We start from the raw sequence: 17,132 nt of genomic DNA, 5'->3' as shown, positions 1-17,132 counted from the left end.
ATAGGCACCTCTTCATCTGTTTGTATGAATCTAAATAAATACATAGATCTCATAAGTGTGAGACTTTCCACTCTCCTGAGACTTTCTCCCTATTGTTCTTTATGAAATGTGCATTCTTGCAAGCTGTAATTCAGAACTATTTTGCCTGTGTGCACTTGTTTGCATTCTGCAGCAGTATGTCAATTTAGCTTAGTTCTGAAGATGTCTCCATTTTAGCGAACATGGGATATTATAAAGAGTATTATTTAAACAATGTCTCCATGGCCTATTTTGGCCTACATCCTCTGAGGTAAATGGAGAATCTATGAGGGACATTAAAGAGAATGGAATGAGAAGATAGTACCTCTGGTTTTCTCTATATACATATCATTTCCTATGGTGAAACTATTGAAAACAGGTTCCTCCAAAGCTTCTTATGGCCCTACAGAAATGCAGAAAACCCAAGGATGTGATATTTTCCTGAGCAAAACACATATATTTTCTTTTGATCTATTTTAAAATAGACACACAGATGTTCAAATTATAAAAGGGATCCTGACAACCTGCTGTGCAGTGCTCAGAGAAGCAAAGTCTTGTTGCAAAGCATATTTGATCACAGCCCAGAAGATAATTCTCTATCCTGTGAACCTATCCAATATGGCAGGGTAAACAAAACTCTGAAATGAATATTGTAGAAGAAAGGGTTATCGTTAGGCTATCTCTTTCACTACCAGGAAGTTCTACTTTACTCAAAGGTGCTGAAGGATTGGTCATGGGAGAAAATCCAAGATGTGCCATTCCTTAGTGCTTCTGTAATACAGTGGACACTGTGTTCCTGCTGGGTCAGCCACACAGAATGGCTCCTCTGAGTTAACTGCACTGAAACAAGGCATTGCACCCAGAAGACTTAATGGTGGCTCAGCGTTGAAACTGAGAGCGGTTGGGAAATTTGTACATATTTTCTTCTTTTTCACTGACATTTCATTTTTTTCAACTATCAGTCTCCCACAAGCCTTATTGGTACATTTACCGGTTCCAAAGTTTCAGACTAGTTCAGTGCAATGAATCTGTTGCACGTGTAACGTGTTTATAGAAAAGGAAAATAATATAGAACAGACCTCCACCAAGACAGTAAACACTGAATGAAGAATCAGAACAAATCACTTTCTGTAGAAATATAGAGCTTAAAAACAACTATAAAAAAGCTTAGGACATCATTCAATAGAAATGAATATCTATTATCAGCCTAGATAATAAAATTTTGTTTCTGTTTAATTTTAATATAGGTCAAGTAAATGAGCTAGAAAAGATAATTAAATAGTGTGGCAGTTTACTTAAAGGAAAAAAAAACCAACAAAAATTAAAATTCAGGCAGCCTGTGGTTTTGAAGTTGGGTATTTCATAATGATTGCCTTTCTTTTGGGGGTATATGCCCACGAGTATCACCTTAGTGTTGTGAAGTAAGGCCTAGAGCAATAAATGAAAAGAAAAATCAGTGTAGTAGGAGACTGCAGCTAATAAATATTTGATCAGATACACAAATTCACACAGTTTGATAATGCCTTGAGGAATTTGCCATCATTTATTAGCTCCTGCAATGTAAATGTATGATATTATGTTTCTTAAGAAACAGCAAGCCAATAAACAACTATTAATCTTTTCAATCAATTATCTTCTAGAAGTATATACATCTGAAATACTATTAGACTTATATTTGTGTGAATAATAATAAAAAAAAATACAGAGAGGTGCTCCTGCAACATAGAAGCTGTAGAGTCGTTCATGCTTTTCTGAATAATTATACATTTTTCATATAGGAATAAAAGACGTTTTTAACAGTTAATTTACTTTGGAAAAAAAAAAATCAGTCCTAAAGTAGAAAATACCAGCTTCCTGGAACAGAAACACCTCTGGTCACTGTTATCTTCATTATTTAGAAGTTAAGTACTACTTTAACAAAACACACATGGGACAGTACCCACTGAACTCAGGAGTAGCTGAAAGAGTAACATCATTCAGAATCAGACTGTACACCACAAAATATGTTTTTCATAGTTATCTTCACAACACTGTGGAGTACTAAGATATTCCTGCGGTGATGGAATCTTTTTACAGTTTCTGTGTTACTGTAGGTCAGATAGTGCTCCTGCATTTCTTACCTTGCTGCAAAGTAGTGATCACACTGAAATGTATGGGCCTGCTATGAGACAAAAGTACAACTTAGACTGGCCTTAAGAGAAAGAACAACTCAGTGTTTGTGATACAGCACACATCGTTACAGTGCTACAGAAAGATGGTGAAAAAACCTGCAGGTGTTAGGCAGCAAGGTGAGCTTAAAGAAAGAATTTTCTATTACTGTTGTATTGGAAATAGAAGGAAAAGACTTTACCTGTTCATTAGTTCTTAGGATGGATTAAAACTCCAGACATCTCATTACCAATACAGCAACTGGGGAAATCTAGGGTGTCTTGATGTTTAATGTGGATTTTTCTGTATGTCTTTAAAGATGTTCAGTAGTCACACATACGGTGATGTTTATGATCCATATCATGTCACCCTTTACCCTTGTAAACTACCCTTGTAGTTATTCCTTTATGGGGGGCTTTAAAGAGGAAAGATCTTTCTTTTTAGTCATTCTAAAATGTAATCATGAACTTAAATGCATTCCAGTCTGAATAAACTCACCTTAAAATGAGCACGAACAGTACATAAAAAACATTCTTCATCTTCACATTTCTGAACGGTACACTTTTCTGCCTATGAACCCTGTATAGTCCATGTCTGCAGGACACAACATGGCAAATGCTCCACTTCTGCAAAACTAAAATTGCTATACATGGCTGGACTTCTTACAAATCAGATAACACTGGGAAATCCTAAATGGTGTTGGGAAGAACTTACTGTATGAATTGGTGTATGTACTAGAGAGTTTTCATACGTTTCAAATTATAGTTTGTGCTATTCAATCATAGTTAGCCACATGACATTTTTTAGGAAAAAGAACGGTTAACGTTTTCTCCACAGTGTCTTAGTCACTGAAGCTGTGGGCAGAGCATTGTAATTTGTTAATTTATAGTCTATGAAATTACATGAATACATTAAGTCCCACACTGAATTACATGCATTTTTTTCTCCAAATCGCACCTCTATCAAAACAGGTATTAGCACAGGGGACCTCAAAGTTATTTTGTTTCATTGTATGGAGTGCAAGTATTTTAGGGATTAATATTAACAAAAACAAACTGCAGACACTTTGAAATATTTCTACTCCTGTTAAACTTGCACTAAAAAAAAATCTGTCTACCCATGACAGAAGAAAAAACCCACAGATCTGGTTCCATTGATTGTCATGCACAAAGGTAAGGAAGAATTAACGTAGATGAAACATTCCTACTTGAGCTGTGCAAGCTGCTTAGACTCTAATTCTTAGAGATTCCTGCAGATATCTATGTTGGTCTGCTTGGGGTGCAGGTAACAAATGATACATTTAAAACCATTTTTCCTTTGTTTTAAATACAAAGACTTCATGTTGTGTCTGGGATCAAAATTTTTGCAATCATATTCCATGTAAACTTTGCATGGCTTCACAAATTTGGAGGAGTCCACTATTTTTGATAGGCAAGTATAATGTTAAGGAATCTGTCTTGATCAGTAACCTCAAGCATGAAGAGGATTGATTCGATGTTTGAAATGTACAGCAATTTTAGTTTTGCAGAAGCTGGGCAAAAAGGGAGTCAATTTAAACTGCTTAGAAAAATAGTAGTTTATCAACTACCTGTGAATATTTTATACAAATAAAATATATATGCACATTTAATTTTCCTAAAAGTATAAATTGCAGTAATAAATAGCTTACCACATGCTGAAGTTTAATTCCTAAATTTCTCAAAAGCACAGGAAAGATACTGGCAGAGACTTTTACAGATAATTCTGTGAGTGAAGAACTCAGCTGCCACTGAAATTCAATATCTACTATGTACTCCTTTTAATCCCAGTGAAGATTCCTTCAGAACTAAATGTATATTTCAGCACTTTTTACACAGAGACAAAATCAATATAATAGTTTGAATACACACACAAAACATGGTCCTACAAGTTAATATTTAGCAGTATAAGAACCCACTGAGGCCATGCAAGAGAATCTTTAAAGGAAATATACACAAAGGGGCTAATAGCTTTGAACTTCATGTAAAAGATGGCATCGTAATTAAGCCCTAGGTGTGTCTTGTATGAGCCATAACAACATGATTGTTTAGAGAGGAGATCCTTTCACCTGAATATGGATGGTACAGATTTTTCTGTGCTTATACACAAAGAAATCAGTAAAGCTGGTTTTTGGGGGTTTTGGGTTTTTTTTTGGCGGGGGAGTGGTTTGGGTTTTTTTTAACTTAACAGTCATACAAGACAAAAATTAAACAGGTGATAGGAGGTGGCACAACAAATGGATTGAGCATTTTTTAAAGGTTAGTAACAGTCTCGGGGCCTAAAAATATTCTTTAAAAGTCACTGTACATGATGTGCAATTAGATGGGTGAGATTCTGCATAATGTGGCATATGTCAGAGATAAGATTCCCTGCAGAGCTGCTTTGACTGCAGAATATAATAGATGTGACCTTTTAGGGTCGTAAAGATAGTAGTACAGTTAAAAAAATCATACATTTCCAAGTATTTCAAAAAAGCTCTAACCACTTCAAAATAAAAAAATGTGTTGTCCCAATAAAGTTTAGTCCAGAAAAAAACCCAGAACTAAATTCACCTTGGTGAGCTTGGTCTTGCAAGGTCCCTAGGGCCCTGGAGCTAGCTTTTAAATAGGACAGGGCAAGACAATCCAATGCTTTCTTGTGATTGAGTTTTATTTCAATAATGTCTTTCACTGTGGTTGCTGGAACTCAAAAAAGCAACAGATAATACAAGGAAGGAGTAATTGCTATCCTGCAAAATTATTTATCTCTTCTCTGAACTTGAGCAAAGGGCACCAATAATGTGGCTTTAAATTAACATTAACTATCGTACAAATATTAAGCTTACTGCCTTTATTTGCCTGTCTTGTAAACTGGTAGGTCTTCAGAGTGAAAATAGTTTTTTGATTGAGAATACTCAGTACAAACTGGTCAAATAAGGTTTCACAGAATTTGATCACAAACCTTTCTCTGGTTTGTTTCCAAGGAATTTCTTCATATTAGTAACAACAGTGCTCACATAACTTGGTGAAAAACTTGTAGTGATAGGAGAGACTGACTATGGACAATGAAAGCCCACTGAAGCTGATTACAGCCCTTCCAACAATTTTAACAGGCTTTGAATCAGACATCTAGGGAGGGAAAAACATGACGGCACTGACTGCAAATACGATAGTGAACATGGACTGCCTTAGAACTGGACACTGCAGACAATGCAAGAGCAATTGCAGCTGAGACTCTCAACTCTACCTGAAGATAAGCTGTAAGACTTACTGTGTAAGGCTGGAGGGTTGATAAGAAGATACTGAAGTTTTCAAAACTATGTAGTATTAATGAAATAGTTACATGTATGGAAAATATCAAGTTCTGTTTTAAATCAGTTTTCATTTGCTACCCTGTATGGTCTTAATTGCATAATGAAGTAAACAGAACATCTCAAATGTGATTTTTACAGCTACTGTCAGACTATGAGAGTTCCTTTTGCATTGTTTCACTTATTCTTGGCATCAGAGTGGGTTGATAATTATTTGAACTACACTAGCAAATAAAATTCACTGCCTTTACCACCTTACTAATGAGATGTGAACAAACAGTGAAAAGGATTGCCATGAGATGGACACACTGATCATCTGTTTACCCAATGTGGCACTCAGTAAAGGTAGTGGAAAGCAAAGCATAAATTATAGGATCTGAGAAGCTTTGAAAAACGCATTAACATCTTCTCTGCTGCAGCTTCTGCAAAGGTATCATTCTCTCAAAAAGCACATTAAACCAAAAGAAGTGTCAGGACATGGAAGGTATGTTTGGCCTGAGGGCAAGTGCCATCTGGCACTCATGTTTAGAATCAGCGTGAAGCAGTTAGAGAGTTTTGTAAGTAAATGTTGTAACAGGAAAAATTATGATGCATTTCAAAAGAAAGTCTAAGAGTGACAGCCTTTAGACTTTTTTTTTGTTTTAAACACTGTGTACATTTTTTAAAAGGTTGGTGCATGATTTTCAAATATCACTGCACATCTGTGCATCAGTGCATTGTTTCATAAGCCCTGGTCTCTTTCAGTGTCTTAGTGACCTATCATTGCTGGAATCTCCTTCATCTTTAGAAGTTTCTGAACTGTTCTGAACTACCAGTAATTGAAATGTCTTTGAAGAAGACATCATGATGGAAAAAGTATATGTGTTCCACGTTGTGAAAGATTGCCTAGCAGTAGAAATATGGGAACTTTACTGTTGATAGTGGAACTGGTGTGAAGCAGAAAGCTTAAGTTTGTGGGTCACATTCATGTGAGATACCATACAAACAGTTGGAGAATGGTTCAAGCAGCTGGGAGGGCACTAAATAATCAATGCTATGAAGTAAGGAGGCAAACAGAATACAATCCCAATTTCAGGTGACCTCTCAAATAGTACCGGAGTATATTAGCCTAAGCTGAATTTTATGCTGTTGCAACTTGACAGTTTCTGATAACTAAGCTAGCTCATTTACAGCTAGCTTGGTTATCATTGTACTAGATTTAAATCTGCACACTCATAAATAAACTGAACTGATATGACAAAAAAATACAAAGTAAAAGAGGACGTTTTTTCAGTTGCTTATATGCAAGTCTTATGAGACTCCATAACAACCAAAAGGAATTGGAAATTCTCATTGTGGAAAAGGAATTGGACATAACTGGCATTCCTGAGACTTGATGTGATGATTCATGACGTGAATGCTAATATAACCGGTTATTGCATATTCAAAAAAAGTAGACTATGTAAAAGAAGAGTAGATAGGAGAAACATTGTACATATTCAGCATTCTACATCCATCTCTTTTAGAATTACTAGTAGATCAGAAGCATAGGCTTTAAAGGCATCTAAAGGAATATGATAACAATGCCAAGGTAGAAATCTATTACAGACTATCAGATGAGAGTAAGATGAGTTCCTTTCAAAATGCCTGTCAATAATGTGTGCAAAAAAAAAAGAAACCTATTTTTACATAAACTGGGAGCTATACATTGAAAGTTTTGTGTATATGGCAAAAGAAATATTTACTGAATGGAAAAAAAAAAAAAAAGAACTTTACCTAACTCAAACTCAAAATAACTCTTTTGGCCCTCAAAATCGTGGATTAAAATTGATTACTCTCAAGATAGGAGGTTGGTGGTTGCCTGGGAAACAGTGATCAACACCTGATTTCTTTAAAAGCAAGAGAAAGAACAGGATGAATCTTCTCCCCCATCATGTGACAGAAGAACCATGCTGGGTTGGGCAGGGTTAGCGTAGGAAAGAAGGCTGCCTGGTCCATGCCTTTACATCCTTGGTCTTTACTGGTGGCAACTTTCCTAAGATGCTGAAAGTTATGCATGAAGTGACTACAAGGAAAAAGTCAATGAAAAATGATTTGATTGTGAGATAGTGGAAGGCCAAAATGATCAGTATGACACAAAAATAGTTGCTTTAACTATGGCTTCAGCTTTGATTAAAGCCTATCCTGGCCAAAGGCAGCAATTTTTAATACAAGTCAGTATATTAAAAATAGGAAAAGAAAACTATTGACAGCAGTAGAAACCAATTTGGAGTTTACTGACAAGACATTAGGAAAATGGATGGCTGACAACTTAAAAGGGAGGATCTTTTAATCTGTAGTAGGAGGAAAAAGAAAGACACCTTTTCAGACAGAAAATGTGCAAATGTTAGAGATGAGATAGAAAATGTATGAACATTCAGTAAACATGTTTGTACTGTATTTTGGAAGAAGTTTGATAATATGCTTAAATCATCTAAGCAGGATATAGGAAGAGATGTTAGACAACATTTACTTAGAACTGGTATTTTATAATCAAGATGCCCAGAGTATCCCTGCCCAAAGGACTTGCATGAATACACAAGATCACTGTGTTCCTAGTGCTGCCAGAAAATTTCAGATGCCTGGAAGAAACCTAATGCTGTATCAGTATGGGAAAAAAAAAAAAAAAAAAAGAAAAAGAAAAATTAGGGGGGATGACTATAGGGTTTTTTTCAGGCCGGTTAGCCTGGCATGAAACCCATGGAGAATATGGCAACACTAATTTGGGAGTCAACTGACAAAAATTACACGTGGAAAACAATGTCAGCCGTATTTACAAACATGGCAGGATTGAATTTGCACATATTCTGTCTTGTCAAACTACCTGATTTCATTCTTCAATGAAATTTCTGACTTAGTTGATAAAAGTAACTGAACAGATGCAATAGCCTTTGTATAGCATTTGAATCAGTACTGGAAGATAATGTGATAGTAAATTAGCACAATATAATATCTATAGATTGTACACTAAACATAACAAAAACTTACTAATTGAAGGACTAGAAAAAGCATTTCTGATGGAGTTCTTCACATATCAGTATAAATCCTGAAGCTATACAGTACTTTCACCAATGAGGTAAAAGTGAATAAAAAACTTCTAATAAAATCTGTGGATGATGGAAAGGCTAGAGAAAGTAACTAATGATAAAGGCACAGCAATCATACATATCAATGCCCAAATATTCTGTATATGATAACACTATAACCTCCAAAGCTGAGCTGGTCACATAAACACATAAGACTGGAATAAGACTGGGACTATGCAGATATAACAAATCAATTTTCTATCGATTCTGGAAAAAAAATGATGAAAATGTTTGCATTTTTATCCTGCCCCAAGTGTGCTCTTTTCAGAGACAAAAATGTCAGTTTCATTTGGACATGCATAGCATTTCAAATACTAAGCTGTCTTGATTTTACATGGTTTTGTTGAATTGAAAATTCAAAATATAAAATGCAAAACTGCGGATATAAAATCTGAAGTATTTTGAATGAGAAAAATCCAGTGTTATAATTTTTTAAAAGATTAGTTATGGAACAGCTATATTATTTTCCACAAAATGCTCTAGAATTTCCCAATACTGTACAGTTAAAAGACTGCAAATTTCAAAGTTCAAGATTCTTTCTTGTAGCATTTCTGTTTCACATAAGACTATTTGAGGACCATTAGCGCTGCTTGGGATTTTTATCTTCTCTTGGTACTCATTAGTTGCCAGCAAACTCTCTTGCACTGGTTGCTGTGTAGCAGCATATCTATATTGTTAGATATGTTGACTTCATTTAGTTGACTTCAGAGTGAAGGATGGAAGCTCAAGTAAATATGCAACTTTGAAGTTTCTAACATCTTTTCCACTGGGGGCAGAAGCATAATTTATCTTTAAATTTATGTGCATAACATACAAACCAACTTCCCCATCCAATAAATCTCTCAAAAACTAAACACCTTGTATTTCAATAGTGCCATGGATAACTACACTAAACCTCACCCTAGATGTGGCATCCACAGATGCCACATTTCCACTCTCCTCATTCCCCTTTTAGGAACTGTCAAACAGAAAAGATACAGGAGTCCCATACTTAGGGGGGAGAAGCATGTGCCTTTCTGCTTGTAGTTACCTGCCGACTTCCTAGTAAACTGTGAGGATACCTGAGAAAACTACAGACAATATCTACTTGCGACTCCAACTTTTGTGGCCTGTGCCCTTGTTCTTGGTATGCATCACATCTATCTCTGTGGTATGATATAAAGGCATACCTAGTAAGGAAATGCTTCCTTTTGAGATTCTTCACCTGAGTTCACATCATTTGAGGTATTCTACCATCTGGATCTGCGGAATCAGTAGTACAGATCATCCTCATTCTTTTTTTTCCTTCTACACATAATTTTCTTTGCTACTGCATATAAAGATATACAGATTTAATCATCATCCTTAAGCAAAGAGAGTTCTGTACTTCCTATCATGAAAATAAACATAGGTCTTGCACTTGTATTTTATATGAAGCAGAGAGTTCAGAAGAACTAAGATTAATTATTTCAAAAAAACTCAGAAAAACCTTAAGCAGAAAGGACTACCTGTGTACAAGGACTGATGTGGAAATAAATTAAACAGACATTTTTCTCTCCTGTTTAGAAGAACTATCAGAATTGTATTCCTAAAGACACTGACAAAACCCAGAAACTTGCTTTGATATCCTGACAGCTTCTTTCTATTACTTTGGTCTTACTTTCCCAGAAGTCTGCTGGGAAAATCCCTCATCTACCATGCCTCTTCAGCTTCTCTGCCTCATCTCCTTTTAGTATCCTGGGTCCTGCTAAGTGATGACAAAAATGCAGTGAAGGTGCTAGTCACCTGCCTAATGGTCGCTACTGCCAAAAGTTGACTGACAGCTTTGGAACAGAAAAACAAATTAAAGTGGCCATATGTATTTATTCCTGGCTACAAAAGAAATCCAAAGGGAATAATAACTAAAACACTTTAGTCTCAGAAACTGTTTGTGTCCAATTTTCATCAACATTCTCTATAGAAAACTATTAAGAGAAGTGGTTTTCTTAGTCTTCTAAATTACTCTGACTCCATAATACCATTGTTTAGATTAATTTAAATGAATATGAACTGTTGATGCCCCAATTGCCTCACAAGTTAAGTGTCTTTGGTTTAAATTGTCCAAGTAAAAACCCATATTAAGTGTCTAAGTACTATCAGTGTCTCTAGTGTCCTGACAGAAACAATAACAAAATAAGCTGCTGTCAGGTCAACAGCTTACTCTTTAAGGATGCCCTATTTATTTTTGTTCATCATGTAATAATTTGCAGTTAGTTACATAGAACAGATACTATTTAAATGCTATATATATGTATATATGGGTGCAAAACATCTGCATAATGTCTTTGGGGTATATTTTGTTCATCTATAACACCATGCTTTCAAAATCCCACTTCCCTGTGACATTGCTTTCCAGGTTTTAAAGGTTAAAAAAAACTCTCAACAGTTTATGACAAATGCCTCATAATGGTGAAATACCTGCCCCTCAGGGGCTTGGTTGTTTGCCAATTACTTTATAGCCAAAAGCAATGGAAATTGCTCAGTACTGCAGATTCAGCACCTGAAATACACCACCTCCAAGAAAGGGCAGGAACAACCCTAACTAACCAAAGAGTTAGCTACCTGGTGCAAAATGTAATTTTTCACTGTCTTTTTGACAGATCAAAGGTCAAAGTAAGGAGAGGGATCATATGTACCTTCCACTGTATTTTGCAGTGTACAGGTCTCTGTACAACTCCATAAGTGAAGTGTAAAAACATATTACATAATGCGGCTGTGTGGTGTCTAAGGTCTTCTTCACAGTTCTTTTTTTTTTCCAACAAATCACTGGATAACCTCTCATGTTAACAAATAAAGTCTTACATACAAGTTTCATCATATAAGATCTTATAATTTTATCTGACTGTACAGAATTCTGACTTATGTTGCATTCTTCCTTGATCTTCTCATATATTTCTGTCTTCAGTCCTTTTACCCAGCTATATGGAAAACACTGGGAATAAAAAAAATATACATTGATTTTTTTGAACTAAAGTCCTGAATATTTATTATGTATTTGAAGATAATGGACTGTCCATGGTTGAGCATGACAATACTGGCATGCCTGACTTGCATACTTGAAAGTAATTTTATGGGGAATAATAGCCAGTCTGAGAGTTAGCAGTGGGTGGTACCTACAAGCAGTATTGCACTAATAGCTACTAATGGCCACTGTTAACCCTTGTCATCGATGTGAGCTACACAGGAAAAAAGACCTACTAAAGGGCAACAAACCTGAAGTCCAAACAACAAGAATGCAATCTATATATTACAAGCATCATCTCCTTTAATTTTCGGTTATTTAGCTAAATTATGCTTTCACTTTATACCAATGCAGCCTGAGTTGACCAATATTAAGTGACAGGAGAACTTGGCTGATTAAATTACTTTAAGGTGATTCATGTGGTGCTAATAGTGTAGGTATCAACAACAAATGATGGTGAATAATGAAATGGAAAGAGACAAATAACATTCAGTTAGCTGAGGCTAATTTTGCTAGCAAGTGCTGAATACAGTCCATAGCTATTACAGTGCTGAATGAAATGCATACAGTAAATGTCTCTGATGCTATAAGTTACAGTTTACATATTACTTAAATTGTATGCAGGTATCCTGTATTCTGAGATGTCAGCAGCAACCTAATTGCCATCCATTTGCTCTAATAATGTTTACTTTGAGAGACATTTCTGAAAAAAAAAAAAAAGTAGAAGGAATTATGCTTGGGTGCACAACAGAGAGGTCACAGGTAGTTGGGAGTATTTACCATCTACTGACTTTAGTTTCCATCTGTGTGTTTTACTGGCATTAAAATTCTTGAACCACCATGATCAAATTGAATCAAAATTGATGAAACTAACACCGCTATAAAATTGTGACATCATCTGATGGTAGCTAAACTCTACACATGGGTGACTAGCATTTTGACTCTGGGTGTATTGCAGGACTAGCTCAGTCTCTGAGAATACAGGGTTTGAATCCCCTCAGGCAGAGGAAGACCTTGATTTTAGGTCTTAAACATTGAGTAGTGTTCTGCTTTCTAGGCATCATATTTACAGAAGTAATTAGGTACATAATTCTCCTGGGTTGCAGTGGCAGTTAAGTTCCCAAAAGATAACTGAAGAATTACACCAAAACTTGTTAAATAAAAGGGGCATTGTCACTACCATGTTGTCTTCTTTTTGTCCTACTCCAGCAGTTAAATTTTAAACAAAGAGTAAACCTATCTGAAATTTTCAAAAGAAAGATTAAATGGCTATATATTGGAGAGCGATACTGGTTGTTGGTCCTTAGTGAACAGTTATGAAAAGTTAGAAATTGTATTCACCTTCTCAGCATTTCCTTCTCGGATAGTTTACTCACCACATTGGGATTCCAGTTGGAGACTTATAGCTTACCTTTTAACTATTGCAGATATCCATAGCATTTCACTTATATTTCTGGATTCCACTCTGGAGTCCAGGCATCTGAATGCCTGCATCAAAATTGCAACTGTAAGTATCTAGGCTCTGTTGTACCTAGTCTGTGATTTGTTGGAGTGAGGTTGTTTTACAGTAAATGGATCTTTTTTACCTCGTTTTCTTTCTTCACCTTATTACCTTCTGTTCTTTCTTTGATAGAAAGAAAAATATTTTTCCTTGTTTTATGGGTGTAATGCCAAATGTTGATTATGCTACTCAGTCAAACCCCAGTGAAATTGTCTAAAATACACGTCTATCGCCTGATCATATTTCATAGGATAATTAGTGTGTTAATACCCAAATACATAGGCATTTTAATTTGTATCTGTAGATACTATATTTCTTTCTGCCTTATAAATATGTGATATTTTCTACAGAGGCCTATTCTCAACATTCTGTATATTTTCTGATACCATTATTGTTTTGTAAGATTTGGGGTAATAATGCCAGTTCACTGTTGATGGTGGCAACAAAGTTTATCAATTATGAATTCACCATTTCAGTTGTCATGGGTAATCCAGTGAAAAAAATTCACTGCTTTAAAGGCAATTCTGTATTCTCATTGCAATTAATTGAAAACTAGGTCAACAGCCACTCCAGACAGACAGTGATATTAAAAGTGGGGGGGAAATGTTATACAGAAATAATTAAGCACTTGCTATATTAAGTCGTGATAACATTCTTTCAACTGTACCCACTGACATATAAATTTTAAAGCAAATTCTTTTGCTTCATGTTACATCCAGTTTCAGGACTGCAACGCAATGAAAACATCACTTTTCTTTGGAGCCTCAGTAATTGCTATGTAATAAACATGCAGCCATACTGCATGATAATGAGTGGACTTATATATAGAAACTAGTAATTAAATTTTTTTTTTTAAACTACCTTAATTGGTAGTTAATTTATGCACCTGATTTTTCAGGTGCTTGTACATACTCATTAAAAATGACCTCCAAGAATAGCAGGAATGCTGAAAAAGGAGGCAGAATGACAGGTTGGCTGCTACTAAGTTTAGCCTTTTTCTGTGTTGGGAAATGCTTTTGTAAGTACTGTAATTATATATGATGGAAACTTGCAGAAACTTTTCATATTCAATGGTATTACAATGCTAGTAACAGACCTGTCAGTATTTCTCTTCCAAATCCCTGTTTACCACTTTGTTACAAAATTCTCTACAGGCTGGAATCTGGTGTGTACCATGTTAGCCTGGAAAAGAACAATATTGTACTGTTTTGTTATATGAAATCTGCCCTTTTTCTCTCAGAATATTAAGAAATTGTTTATTATATTCTAATTTGAAGAAGAAAGCAGGGAAATGAAAGAGTAAATTTGTTTTAGTCAATGCAGAATAAATAGACTAAAAATTTGGTTTTTACATAGAACTGTGAGGCTACATAAAATTAGTTGCAGCATATGTACAATGACGTCAACTCATTACTTTAATACAAACATCCTTAAAGCTTCACACATACTGGCAAGTTGTGAAGCATTGACTGCCTCCTTCAGCTAATAAATACCTTACAGTGGGAAGCAACGCATAAATGTACGTCTTCATTTTATGCAATAAATGCATTGATAATAATTGAGATTTAAAAATACCAATGCACACAGTAGCCACAATGGCTTTACAGACAGAGGAACCCAAAGTGTACATTTATTGTCTTCTGGGAATAAGCCTACCTCACAATACTTTCACAGGCACATTAAAACTTCTGTGTGCACCTGGTGTCAGGGACAATCACTTTCCTTACCGGTAACCCCACTAAAGTTATGTAAATGCACTAACAGAACTCTCACCTGTGCTCTTTAGTCAAGCCAAAATGTGTCCAGGATTTTCAAAGTCTTAAATTACCTTCTCCAATCATTGATCCATTCTTGATTTGCCTCTTACACACTTTGGAATACACTTTCCATGTCAAGGACATCTATGGGGGCAGATTCTATGCTTGGTAAAAGGCAAACACACCCACTAATACTTTTTTAGTTTTCATCTAGCTGTGACTGAATTCCTCACTGCTAAAGTCAGGGGCTGAACTCTGCAGAGTATTATGAAGACAATCTTCTTAAGCTATGTAAAGTCCAATACTCTATTCTGCAGTGCCAAAGGTCTTTAGATTTACTTAAAAAATATTAATTCCAATAGAATGATTTCTTAGGTGTCCTGCTGTATGAACTGATACGAGAATGCCAAGACGGTGGAGTGATCTCAATCTCCGAGTGTTTAGGGGTAACATATGAAGAACAAATAACCACCAGGACACTCTACTCTGTTTTCCCTATCTTTTTCTAAGCTTACCAAAGCTTCATAATTCAAACAGAGATGCTGAACTTTTAGATTATGGGCCACATTTTCTAAGTACTTGTATGGTAACTAGTACAATGGACCATAATTGAGACTCTATTGAAAACTAAACATTAAATAGCAATAGCAATTCAAATAATATCACCATCTCTCTAGAGCACAGTACATTGATTGCCTTGTACTTTTCATAGGATAATTTTAAAAGCAAAATAAAATGTGGATTGATTGTCCATCATATATGGAATGGCATTACGTATAGTACAAGTGTGGCAAAATGTCCTCCAAAGGAAAATGCATACTAATACCTAAAGCCCGCTCTGTTCTGCTTCCTTTTTCATTATAGCTGATGTTTCATTTTAACATATACATTTGAAACTCACTTTGTGTTTTAATGGAATGCTCTGGGCCAAATTGATCCCCAGTGTAATGTTGCATGTGCATGTTAGACAATTATTACAATTTTTAATGGCATGAGTTTGGCGTGGCTGCATTATTCATGTGGGGCATATTGATGAGAAGGTCATACAGGTCACTGCAAGAATTTAAAATACTTCTGCAGTTCAGAAATGTACTTTTTACATATGTACTTTTAAAATGAGTGCTTCCTGGTTTTGCTTTTCTAATTGATGAGTACTAATATTATTTATTTCACCTTCTTTCTATAAGGTCAAATTTCATTAGCTACTATTTGCAGGCTCAGAGTGAAATAAAGACTACAATAAGCTTTAAATTAGAAAATCCCAAATGAACATTCCAGTGATGTAGCAGATTCTCGCTCTCCTAGAAGATTAATGGAGTAGACTTGTAGAATATTTCCTGTATCCTGTGGCTATTCATTTAACATATTCATTATGCTGGACATCGTGTTATGTTTGAGCATTTGCAAGAACCTGCTCTATTTTTAGCAACAAAGCTCCTGTATTTTCTTCATTATGAAAATATTGCTAGGTTCTGCAGGGCTGTCTATAAGAAATACTTGAAAGAGTTCATTATATTTCTGACATCATTATAACAATATCCTGGAGGTATGTTTTATCTGTTGTGACGACTCTATGCCTGTTCTTGCAGCTCCTGCAATAGGGGATGCAGCCAAGGAAAAACAGCATCATATCTATATTGCTTATACATTATTCCTGTTCCCTGTGGAGCTATAATTTTCAGCTGTAAACTGGAGGAACCCAAAAAGGTCTTGCAACTTACATCATGGGCTAGACAATCCACAGGCAGCTCTAGTATTTGGGATGAAGAAACATGATATAGAAAACCATCCCAGAGTTTCATAAGCTATCATCTGACAGGAATAAATGCTTACTTTGAGTGGAGTTATATAGAAAATATCCTTCATTTGACATGATAGCATCATTTGACATGGTATCATCATGGCTTTGCCTTGACTGAGGGCTGAGTGACTGAGTGTAATGAGCCATGGCCAAGAGGACACTGCAAACAAGGCCTGAGCATAATGAGCCTTGGCTGACATGCAAAGAGGATCTGAGTGTAATGGGCCGTGGATCAACAGCTGACAGGAGAATGGTACCTGAAACTGCTGGAAGGGTGCACTGAGATCGCATTGGCAGCTTGTGTCAACATCTGGCTGTAAAGACACTTGGCAGTAGAGGCTGGGGTTAGGGGGGAACACTTATGTGGACACCCAACACAGTGTAGAAGCAGAGTGCCTGAGGTGGAACTGCTATGTGTTGGTGCTGAGCCTCTGCCCAAGAATTTGACAGAGAGACTGGACAGAAGGAGTGTCACGTTCCCCTGGGCTTCACTGTGCTGCCTCACTGGGCTGGTAA

The sequence above is a fragment of the Harpia harpyja genome, chromosome 10, assembly GCF_026419915.1.
Source record: "Harpia harpyja isolate bHarHar1 chromosome 10, bHarHar1 primary haplotype, whole genome shotgun sequence".
NCBI lineage: Eukaryota > Metazoa > Chordata > Aves > Accipitriformes > Accipitridae > Harpia > Harpia harpyja.
Note: the sequence above shows the minus strand (reverse complement) of the source record.